At 46.0% G+C, this 10,036-nt stretch overlaps 1 long non-coding RNA gene across 1 annotated transcript; it reads right to left on the bottom strand.

Annotated features, from left to right (window-relative positions):
- Positions 1–9,264: 9,264 nt before the first annotated feature.
- On the bottom strand, positions 9,265–9,759 carry LOC128349283 (uncharacterized). The gene is made up of 2 exons (XR_008318702.1): positions 9,575–9,759; positions 9,265–9,391 (listed from the first exon to the last, which is right to left on the bottom strand). It is a non-coding gene; the product is annotated as an uncharacterized LOC128349283 (long non-coding RNA).
- Positions 9,760–10,036: the final 277 nt, after the last annotated feature.

The following is a 10,036-nucleotide window of genomic DNA, read 5'->3' as shown; positions in this document are numbered from 1 at the left end:
AGGAAGGAATGGAGTAGCATTGATAAACGCCAATATATGCAAGCAATAGATGAAGATAAGTCTGGCTATGGGACCCTCCCCCCCCACACACACACATTGTGATGAGTTTCAGCTTCTTTGCTCATTTGTGTAATAAATAAATGTGTTGTCAGCAGCTTTTAGGAACAGCCAACAGACAGGCTGCAGGGCATATGGGCAACCTACTGGTTTAGCTTCCCAGAAATCAAGAGTTCAATATTAGACTCGTCCTCAAAATTTTGCCAAAAGTAAAATTCAGAGAAAACTTGAAGGTTCCTTGTCAGGGAAAATGTCTGAGGATATTTGAGGGAACCCAACAGAGCAAGAGTCAGTACTGCCAGGAAATTAGCCAGATAGCTGCCAGTTTGACATTACTGGCATACATCTTTAAAATGCCCTAAAACTTGTTTCTTCTCCCTCTCCCATAACACTAGAACCAGGGGCCATCCCATGAAATTGATTGCCAGGAAATCTAGGAACAACAAGAGGAAGTACTTTTTCACACAATGCATAATCAACTGGTGGAATTCTCTGCCACAGGATGTGGTGACAGCCAACAACCTGGCTGGCTTTAAGAGGGGTTTGGATAACTTCATGGAGGAGAGGTCTATCATTGGCTACTAGTTAGAGAGCTAAAGGCCACCTCCAGCCTCAAAGGCAGGAAGCCTCTGAGTACCAGTTGCAGGGGAGTAACAGCAGGAGAGAGGGCGTGCCCTCAACTCCTGCCTGTGACTTCCAGCGGCTGGACTAGATGAGCCTTGGGCCTGATCCAGCAGGGCTGTTACTGAGGCTCTTCTCACGATTGGTGAGAAGAGCCCTGAGGGGGTTTGCGAAGAGAGCGGGCTAAGCCCACTCTCCCTGCAAACGAGCAGTCAGTTTGCTCCGGGTGGCTGCAGTGGCCACCCACACGACTGCTGGCTCCATCACGGAGCCAGCAGGGGCTGGGGAGTGCGGGGGCCATGCGGCCCCCAGAAGCTCCAGCATGCCCTGCGCAAGCACTCAGGGCACACTGGAGAGATACCCGAGCCGGGAGACTGCTTTTCAGCCTCCTGGTCGGGGATCTCCTTGTGAGTTGCTGCGGCACCGCGCCATACCACGGCAACTCATGATTTTTAAAAAACAGGTTTGCAGAGCACTTGCTCCGCAAACCCGGTTTAAGGGGAGGGGTAGTTTGGCAGGTTAACCGCCTGGAGAACACGGTCCTCCAAAAAATCTCTCACAGTCCACCGAAATCGGGCTAAGCTCCCCTAGCCCGATTTCAGTGGACCGTGTGGATAGCCTCCTTATGTTCTTATGTTTTTATGTTGTGTTTCAGAGTCAGCTTAAGGCTAATGTGTGCGGCTTGTCTGTCACCATGATCACAAGAACCTAGCACTCTCTTCTTTTCCCCCCAGTTAGTTGTTCCCTATGAACTTTGAGTGTCCTGTAATTTACAGTGCTCTAGAGGAATTACCGAATTCCTGTCAGACTACCCATGAGGTGTCATCATGTAGCCACTATTTCCTTTCTGGTTCTATCTAACAGCTTGACATTAGAAGTACTTGATTCTTCAAAGGACCCTTCATCATCAGTATGAACAACAGAAACCCTGTTAGCATAAGCTTTCCTGACTGGCTTTTTCACAAGCCTGTGTGCTAAGATATAGATTGATTTATGACTTGAGCTAGCAGGGGTGGGGGTGGATGCCTTCGGTCCAATGCTGAATGGTTTCCTTTCAAAGAGTGGAACTCTAATTCTTCTGGAAGTTTTGCTCTCTCTCTCTCTCTCTCTCTCTCTCTCTCTCTCTCTCTCTCTCAGCATACATGGATCTTTGCATACTCCAGCTTAGGGGCAACCCAGGGAATAAATGCTTGACCCACATCTTGGAACCACTGAAGATACCCAAACAATGACTTTTAGGAACTACCGTATTTATCTGAATTCAAGACTACTCTTAGTGTAAGACAACCCTCTTTTTAAAAAAGGTTATACCTGTGTTTACTTGAAAGGAAGAGAGCTCTCAGACACACTTACCCATTTCTAACATCAAAGAACTTGGGGGAAAACCTAGAGGTTCTTCTCACGAGCAGCCCAGTCTGGGCTTGGCTGCCTGTGAGAACCACCAGAAGCTGCATGGCTCCCAGCAGTGCCTCAGTGGCAAAGTTGCCTAGGGAGCCTGCTGGTTAGCTGAGCTTAAGGGGGCAAGCACACCCTTAATCCAGGGTAACTGCTCATGTGTCAGCACTGGCTATTGCGAGCCGGCGCTGACACAGGAGCAGGCTCCTGGCCATCTCCAGGGAGATTCCCACAATGCACTGCACACTCTGGGGGTCAGGATATGCGTTGTAGCCCCCAAACCTCTGTGCTGCCTGGGACAGCAGCGGCTCTTCTGGGTGTGTGATCAAAACTCCCAGCAACGATTCTAATTCATCTTCAGGGTGCTTTCCAGCTTAGCCGCTCAACAGCAGCAAAATGCTTCCATTCAAGCAAATCGCTTTCAAAACGTAAATAAGAAAGTGCCCAGCAGGGGGAGCAGTCTCGTGAAAACTAACAACCTGAAAAAATAGCAACTTTTTTATGCTGGATATATGGCATCATAACACTATATTGTAGTGATTAAATTCTAAATAAGGCATTGGAAATATGAATGGCACCCTGCTGTAGCACAGGGACTGCAGTGTCACAACACAAGAAGTGTGGAAGCACACTTCAGAGATTCGTTGCGACCCTGTTGCAGGGTGTAATCTGGAAAGCACCCTGTTGCAGGGTGTAATCTGGAAAGGTAAACTGCTGCAGCCTTTGCTGCCGCCCATCCTCAAGCCCATCACGGGATTGTGAGAAAGTGCTCTAGTCTTGGATTTCAGTAAATATGGTAAATAATGGTAATATGTATCTTCTTTGCCCCCTTTACCATCTTGGGAGAAAGAATGTTTGCATTTCAGCCAGATTATGAAACTTCCACCCCTCTTTTAGATTTGAAAAGCCTATGACATTGATTTCCTAACCATGAACCTCTTTTCTATTTTACTGCCTCTACGGATTTAAACACTCTGCACTCACCCATATTTAAACCACTCTGTTGTGCTCCTTGATATTACGAACAGAATGTATGGGAGTGTGTATGAGCACTGATGTACCTCCAGAGCAGCAAGAAAGCACTAAAGTATTCGCTTTAAAATATAAATTATTAAAATGCCTGCCTGGAGTTGTGGCAATGATTACTATCATTTGGGGATTCATTTGTTGGGAACAGGCTGAAAGAGTAAGTTGAGAAGGTTAAATTTTAAAAGTGCTTGACCTCAAAGTTTCAACACGTCAAATGGATTGTGTGGACGGGCCCTGAATCATTTGCTTGCTGTGCCTTGACCTAAGGCAAAGCATACAATACACAAAATGAGAGACTGATATTAGCACTTTCTTGCAGTTCTGTCATCATTTTAGACTTGATCTGCTTATGTGAGGAAGATTCTGTAATTATAGAGGAAGTAAGTGATAAAGCAGAAAAATCAATTATATGAAGGAAGAAACAGCTTTGGCCATGTGCAGTGCTGGGAACTGTACTACCTGTTTGATTTTACAAAATTAGAGACACCACTGACAGAAGGAGAAGAAAAAGCGGCAGACATAATTAGCCTTTGGAAATTCAAGACACCCGGTTCCTGTTAATTCTACTGTAACAGCCAAGAAGTGAGTCGTTCAGGGTGTGACAATCCCTTCTTTGTTCTTATCAACTCCAATGGCTCCTTGAAAGAAAATACGTCCAGGGGTCATTTTACTGCCAAAACACACTGTTATAAATTAACCAGGTCTGTTTAATAAAAGCCTGTAGGAATAATACAAAGGAAAAACAGGAAAGAATCAACACTAGGTATTCCAGAGGTCAAACAATGGCATCTGTTTCATAGCCGAAAGGGCAATTTGCTTGAGCCAGGGACACTAGTTCATTGCAAGTCAACAAATTTGGCAACTTGAAAAGACAAATTTCTGAAGTTCCTCAGAAACAGCATATGAACAGTGGGCTGAGCAAGGGAACGTCCGCCCAGTAATGTTGCATGCACACAAGTTGTGCAAGTTATGCAAACTGCACAAACCTAGAAAGTGTGCAAATGATGTTATGCAAGGGTTTACTCAAAGATTCAATTTGTGTATCCTGCGTAACTTGCATACACACAACTTTACTGGGCTAATGCACTCTTACACAGTATGTCAGCTACTGTGTGGTGAGTGTGAAATAGTTAGCCCAACTTCTCCATGGCCTGCTCTCAATTCCAGCCTCAGTTTGAGTAGAGTCAGTGTTTGCTCACCCTAAGTGCTCTCAGGGTCCTCTCTCTGCCCCTTCCCAGATTCCCACTGCTACTTTTCCTTGCTCTCTCTGGGCTGCTGGAGAGCCTTTAGCCTGATCCTCCCTGGAGAATGTCTGGTTGGCTCCTGAACAGCCAGTTACTTGCTTGACAGAAGCTCTGTCCCCTGACCACACCCTCTGAAGCATGCAGTCCTCCTGGCAACAAATCCAGGCCTCATCTTGTTCTCCCTCTTGGGTAGTCTTGGCTATGCTGTCAAAGTCACTGGGATATACTGTTGGGCCTCTTGGCCATGGGTGGAGCCTCCCATGGAGTGCCAAAGCCTCCCCACTCAACTGATGTAGAAGAAGCATTATCAATAGATCTCTGATGCAATTCAAATGATACAATTTAGCTTGGACATTCAGAAGAATGCCATGGTGGTACAGCAGTCAAACTGGCTGAACACTAAAGCTGCCAGAGTTTTGTGCTTAGTAGCTTGTCTTGAGGATCTAACACAAACCCTGTACTCGCTTTTTGCTAGAGATGTTGAGGACTGAAGAAAGTAAGGTCATTCTCATGACCATAATAGCAGTGTGGAGGGTGGGTGGGGGAAAGGCTGCAATGGACCTACCTTTCCCCAGATGATCGCTGAAGTCCTCTTCCCGCGGGAGCTGGGTGCTCTAGGCATTCAACTCTGTATGCTCAGGCTGTGTACACATTACTCCAGCCCTGGGTTAGAGGGTGTACTCACACACTCTAACCCAAACTAATGCAACACAGGCATTCATGCATGTTGGGGGGAGGGGATTTCAGTGTTTTCCCACTGAAGGAAGTGCTCTGTAGCACCTGGAAAATATGTCTCTGAGGGCTATGCAACCTTCTGGGATATATTTTCAGGTGGCACAGAGTGTGCTTCCTGGGCAAAGGGGGGGTCATCCCATTTGGCCCCACCACTAAGCTAGCAGTGGAGCTGTTAGCTGAACTTCTCAGAAGCACTGATGCTTCGTTAGTCAGGATGTCAGTCAATCTATGGATTTCACCCAAAACACATGCCATGTTAAGTTCTTCCCCTTTCTCCTGTAATTATGTTGCAGAATCATCAAGTTTGGCATCCCCACACTGCTCTACATCATTGGCTGATGTTGATAAGGGTGTAGAAATACATAGCATGATTATATCATAAGCAACATGACATGATCATGCTATGTGTTTCATCACATGCATCAACATCTGCCAATGATGTGAGCAACATGGGGTTAGTTTTCCTACATGTTATGGGGGAGAAGAGAAGAACTTAATATGGGCCAGGTGAGTCCTTGACTTTCATTTTATTATTGACCAAAGCAATGCTGTTCCCCAAGTTCTCATTATATCTTCCCCTTGCAAAGTTGATACATTACATAATTTATACATATATATGATGAAGAGCCCCTGGTGGCGCAGTGGTAAAACTGCCGCCCTGTAACCAGAAGGTTACAAGTTCGATCCTGACCAGGGGCTCAAGGTTGACTCAGCCTTCCATCCTTCCGAGGTCGGTAAAACGAGTACCCAGAATGTTGGGGGCAATATGCTAAATCATTGTAAACCGCTTAGAGAGCTCCGGCTATAAAGCGGTATATAAATGTAAGTGCTATTGCTATTGCTATTGCTATGTTCTCCTCTGTAATTCTGGGGGAAACCGGTAAAGAGCGGGAAAAAGCATTAGCTATCACTACGGCAGTCATCTTCTTCAACACAAGAGCAGTACGTTTCCCAGCAGTTAAAGGTGCTCTCCTCAGAACACTCTGTGAGCACATGAGGATTTATGTACATGAGTAAGGTCCTCTTGGTGAGTCACAAGGGACTGCCAGATGATTAACATGGAAATGGGACCCTTTCAGAATTTAGTGGATTGTCAATTATTCCATTCATTTGTTATTCATGCTGAATAATGAATTACTTTCATAACATGTACTATTCTGTTCATTTATTATACAGTACAGTGATGTTTAGAATCTAATTACTGCTAAGATGCCTATCTGACTGCAAAAAAGATTTTTTTATTTACAGCAAAATAACACAATAGGGCTAATAGTACATTTCACTGCATGTGCATTCAGGATGTCTGTATATATGGGCATGTGCTCATGTGAATGACTAAGCACGTGTTCATTTAAAAAGTCAACATGGAGACTGGACCCTGCAAACAATCTTATTTTTTCACTGCTATATGTGCACTGAAGATAGCACCTGGATAACTGCACATACACAGAGATAAACAATCATGTATACACTATCTAGAAGCCCTGTTTAGAGGTTATGTATCAATGTATGCTGTATACAATCCATTACTAACTTCAGGTAGTCATTCAATGGATGAGAATACTACTACACCTGATGTAGCGGGAAAGGAGAACTATAACTCAGTGAGGCTCTTCACACCATCAGTGTGAAGAGCCTCTAGAGGGTTTGCAGGGAGAACGGGCTTAGCCTGCTCTCCCTGCAGATGATCACTATTGCAGCCCTGGGCAGCTGGATTGGCTGCCCACATGACTGCCAGTTCCGTCACGGAGCCAGCGGGGGCTGCGGGGATTGTGGGCCACGTGGCACCCGGAAGTTCCAGGATGCCCTGTGCGAGTGCGCAGGGCATGCTGGAGAGACCCCTGAACCTGGGAGGCTGCTTGTAGCCTCCCAGCCAGGGGTCTCCTCATGGCAATACACGATCAAAAAACCGAGGTTAGTGGAGCACTTGCTCTGCTAACCCCACTCAGGGCGAGGGGTATTTAAGCGGGTTACCCGCTTTGGGGAAACTGGGCTCGCCTGCGAGCCCCATGGTTCCCATGATCCGTGGAAAGTGGGCTAAGCTCAGTTAGCCCACTTTTCACTGATCGTGAGAATACCCTCAATGTGATGAGACCAATGGCATTTGCTCCAAGCCCTCAAACAAGCTCACTCAGCAGGCTGCCTTTGGACATAACAGGGAATTGTGGGTCCAATGGACCCTTTGTTCTGCACCCCCATCCCCATTCGAATTGGAATGAAATGGCAAGCTCCCTCTCTGCAATCCCGCTGACTGCAGAGAGGAGGGGGAACTGGCTGCCTGGGCTTCCTTCTTTATTGAAGGACAGCCCCGGCAGCCAATAGCAGCCCAAGCGAGGGAGGAGTTTCCTCCCTCAACTTCAGTTGCAAAGCATCCAGACTGTGATGCCAGCATTCGGACATAACACTGGCACTGCAGAACTGGAGATCCAGGTGGCAGACCTCACTACAAACCATAGGCACAAATCACTGTGTGTGGTGGGAAACGCGGGTCTGTTGTTCTGCAAAAGTGCAGTTGCCCACATTTGGTCATACTGATAATGAAACCAGAGGTCCCTTCACCTCTCGTTTCATGTTACATGTGAATGCAATCAGCAGCTTCGTGTACATGTTTTTAAAAAACCCATGGAGACAATAGACCCTTGGAGTCTCCCAGCACCACCTTCTGGAATTGCCACGTGAGACAGGAGCTGTACCTCCTTCTCCCCATCCATTCAGGAAGTCCAGAAAGAGCCTGTGGGTGATGGTACTGAAACCCATTGAAAATTCCAGAAGAATCAGTAAGGTTACTCTCCCCAGTGTCTCTTCCCTGATACTGGTCTTCTGCCAGAGCAGTCTCCACAGAAACCTTGGTCAGACTGAAAAGAATCCAGGCCATTCATTTCATCCAAAGCATCTGCAGCTCATAGGCCTCCACCAGCTCCACCACTTTGGCTAGGAGCCGGAGCCATCTATGTCATTGGTGCCACAAGTGGCATATACAATGGAGGCTTGTGGCACCTAAAGGCCTGGTTTTAGCCTGTAGATCAGGGCTGCATAACCCCAGCCCTCGAGCCATTTTTAGACTACAGCTCCCATCACCCCCAGCTACAGTGGCCAATAGTCAGGGATTATAGGACTTGTAGGCCAACATCTGCGAGAGGGCCAAAACTGTGCAACCCTGCCATAGATAAACCTTCATTTCAGCCTGTCTATCCGGTGCTGCATCACCGCTTGTATCCTCATGCATTCAGAGGCAAAACTGCCCCAAGGCACAGGACGGATTTCATATCACAAAGCAAACTGGAATGATACTTTCCACTTCTTTGGACTTCACTGTAGGCACACTTACCGAAACATTGTCCATCATTGTTGTACACTTACCGAAACATTCTCCATCAAGACAGGCTTGCCTTGTGGAACTCAACTACCACATTGTGAGGCTCCATGCTCCCACACTATCCAACTTGACAACGATAGAATCATAGACGTTAGAATTGGAAGATGCCTTATTCATCTAGCCCACCACACTGCTCAGTTCAGGCCTGCCCTCATGACTCCGATATTGAGGTAACAGAACTCATGGAAGTTCATTCTAAACTTCCAGCTATACCAGAAATAAATATATAGACCCTTCTTCTCTTCTTTCCTTGTAATGCCAGCATTTGGCTAGCTGTGAATAAATTGTATGCTTACTTTCATGGTTTGAGTGTGTCTTGGAGACATGTATTGAGAACTTTCCTGTCAAATGTAGGTTTGAGTAGCAATTCTTCATTACAATAACCATTTGCTGGCATTGACCTTCTCAGCTGGCCTCCAATAATATGCAATCAGAAGTTGCAGATAAAAGGAATAACTCCCACACTGTGCCGGTTCAATAAATGCTTTATAATTCCATAGCCAGCATCACTCAACACACTTCTGTGTTCCTGAATAATTGATTATCATACAATTCTGCAGGAACATGATCATCTGAGATAGCCTTACCGATGCCCTTTGAATGTCTCCCCCTCCCCAGTTTTCATTTTGATTCCTCAGCAGAAGCACGCTTTCCACCACGCCTTTCAGTAACCTGGTATGAGCATTTCTGAATTGCCAGTAACTGATCTGTTTCCCCCTCTCCGGCTCCTGAATTCCTCCTCCACACCCTGCTTCCTCATAACAAATGATTGTGTCAGCAAAGGAACAATGCAGGTGACTAACCTCATAAAGTGTAGTAAATGATTAATAAAAATCTCAAATAACAAAGGTTCCAGAGAAGCATCAGCAGGGGCCTGTCATATCCGATTGCTCAAAGCAGTGGGTCTGCCTAAAGATGACACCAGTCAATGGGTCTAGGGGGAAAGTGGAGAAGAAATGTCAAACAGAAGCTAACAAAGCAATTCATCTCTCTCTCTCTCTCTCTCTCTCTCTCTCTCTCTCTCTCTCTCTCTCACACACACACACACACACACACACACACACACACAATCAACACAAATTAATATTACCAAGCTGTAAAAGTTTTATCATATCACCATAAATGAATGTCAGTCATTCCTCCACTCACTGGGATTCCTAGAAGTTGTTGATTCCTAGAAGTTCCCAGATGTTGTTGGACTGCAATTCTGATCATCCCCAGCCACAATGGCCATTGCCCATTACAGGACAGAGTTTTCCGCCTTGGGTCCCCAGATGTTGTCGGACTAGAAATCCCATTATCCCCAGCCACAATGGCCATTAGATGATGGAATTTCTAGTCCAATGACATCTGGGGATCTAAGGCTGAGAACACTGTTGCATAATAATGCTTCCCATCAGAATGTCTGCTGTGGAATCTCTGGACATTCCAGAAGATCCCAGGGTGAGTTCTAAGGCCCAGAATAATTTTTAATTTCACATGCAACTCTGGCCAGGTGTATTGGGCTTCACTCTAGCCCCTCATTAAATGACAATGCAGCCTGGAATGGCTTCAGTTGTGGGAGCCTGTAATGCAAATT

Source organism: Hemicordylus capensis, chromosome 3 (assembly GCF_027244095.1).
Source record: "Hemicordylus capensis ecotype Gifberg chromosome 3, rHemCap1.1.pri, whole genome shotgun sequence".
Lineage (NCBI taxonomy): Eukaryota > Metazoa > Chordata > Lepidosauria > Squamata > Cordylidae > Hemicordylus > Hemicordylus capensis.
The sequence above is the reverse complement of the archived record's forward strand: the minus strand, read 5'-3'. Positions and strand labels throughout refer to the sequence as shown.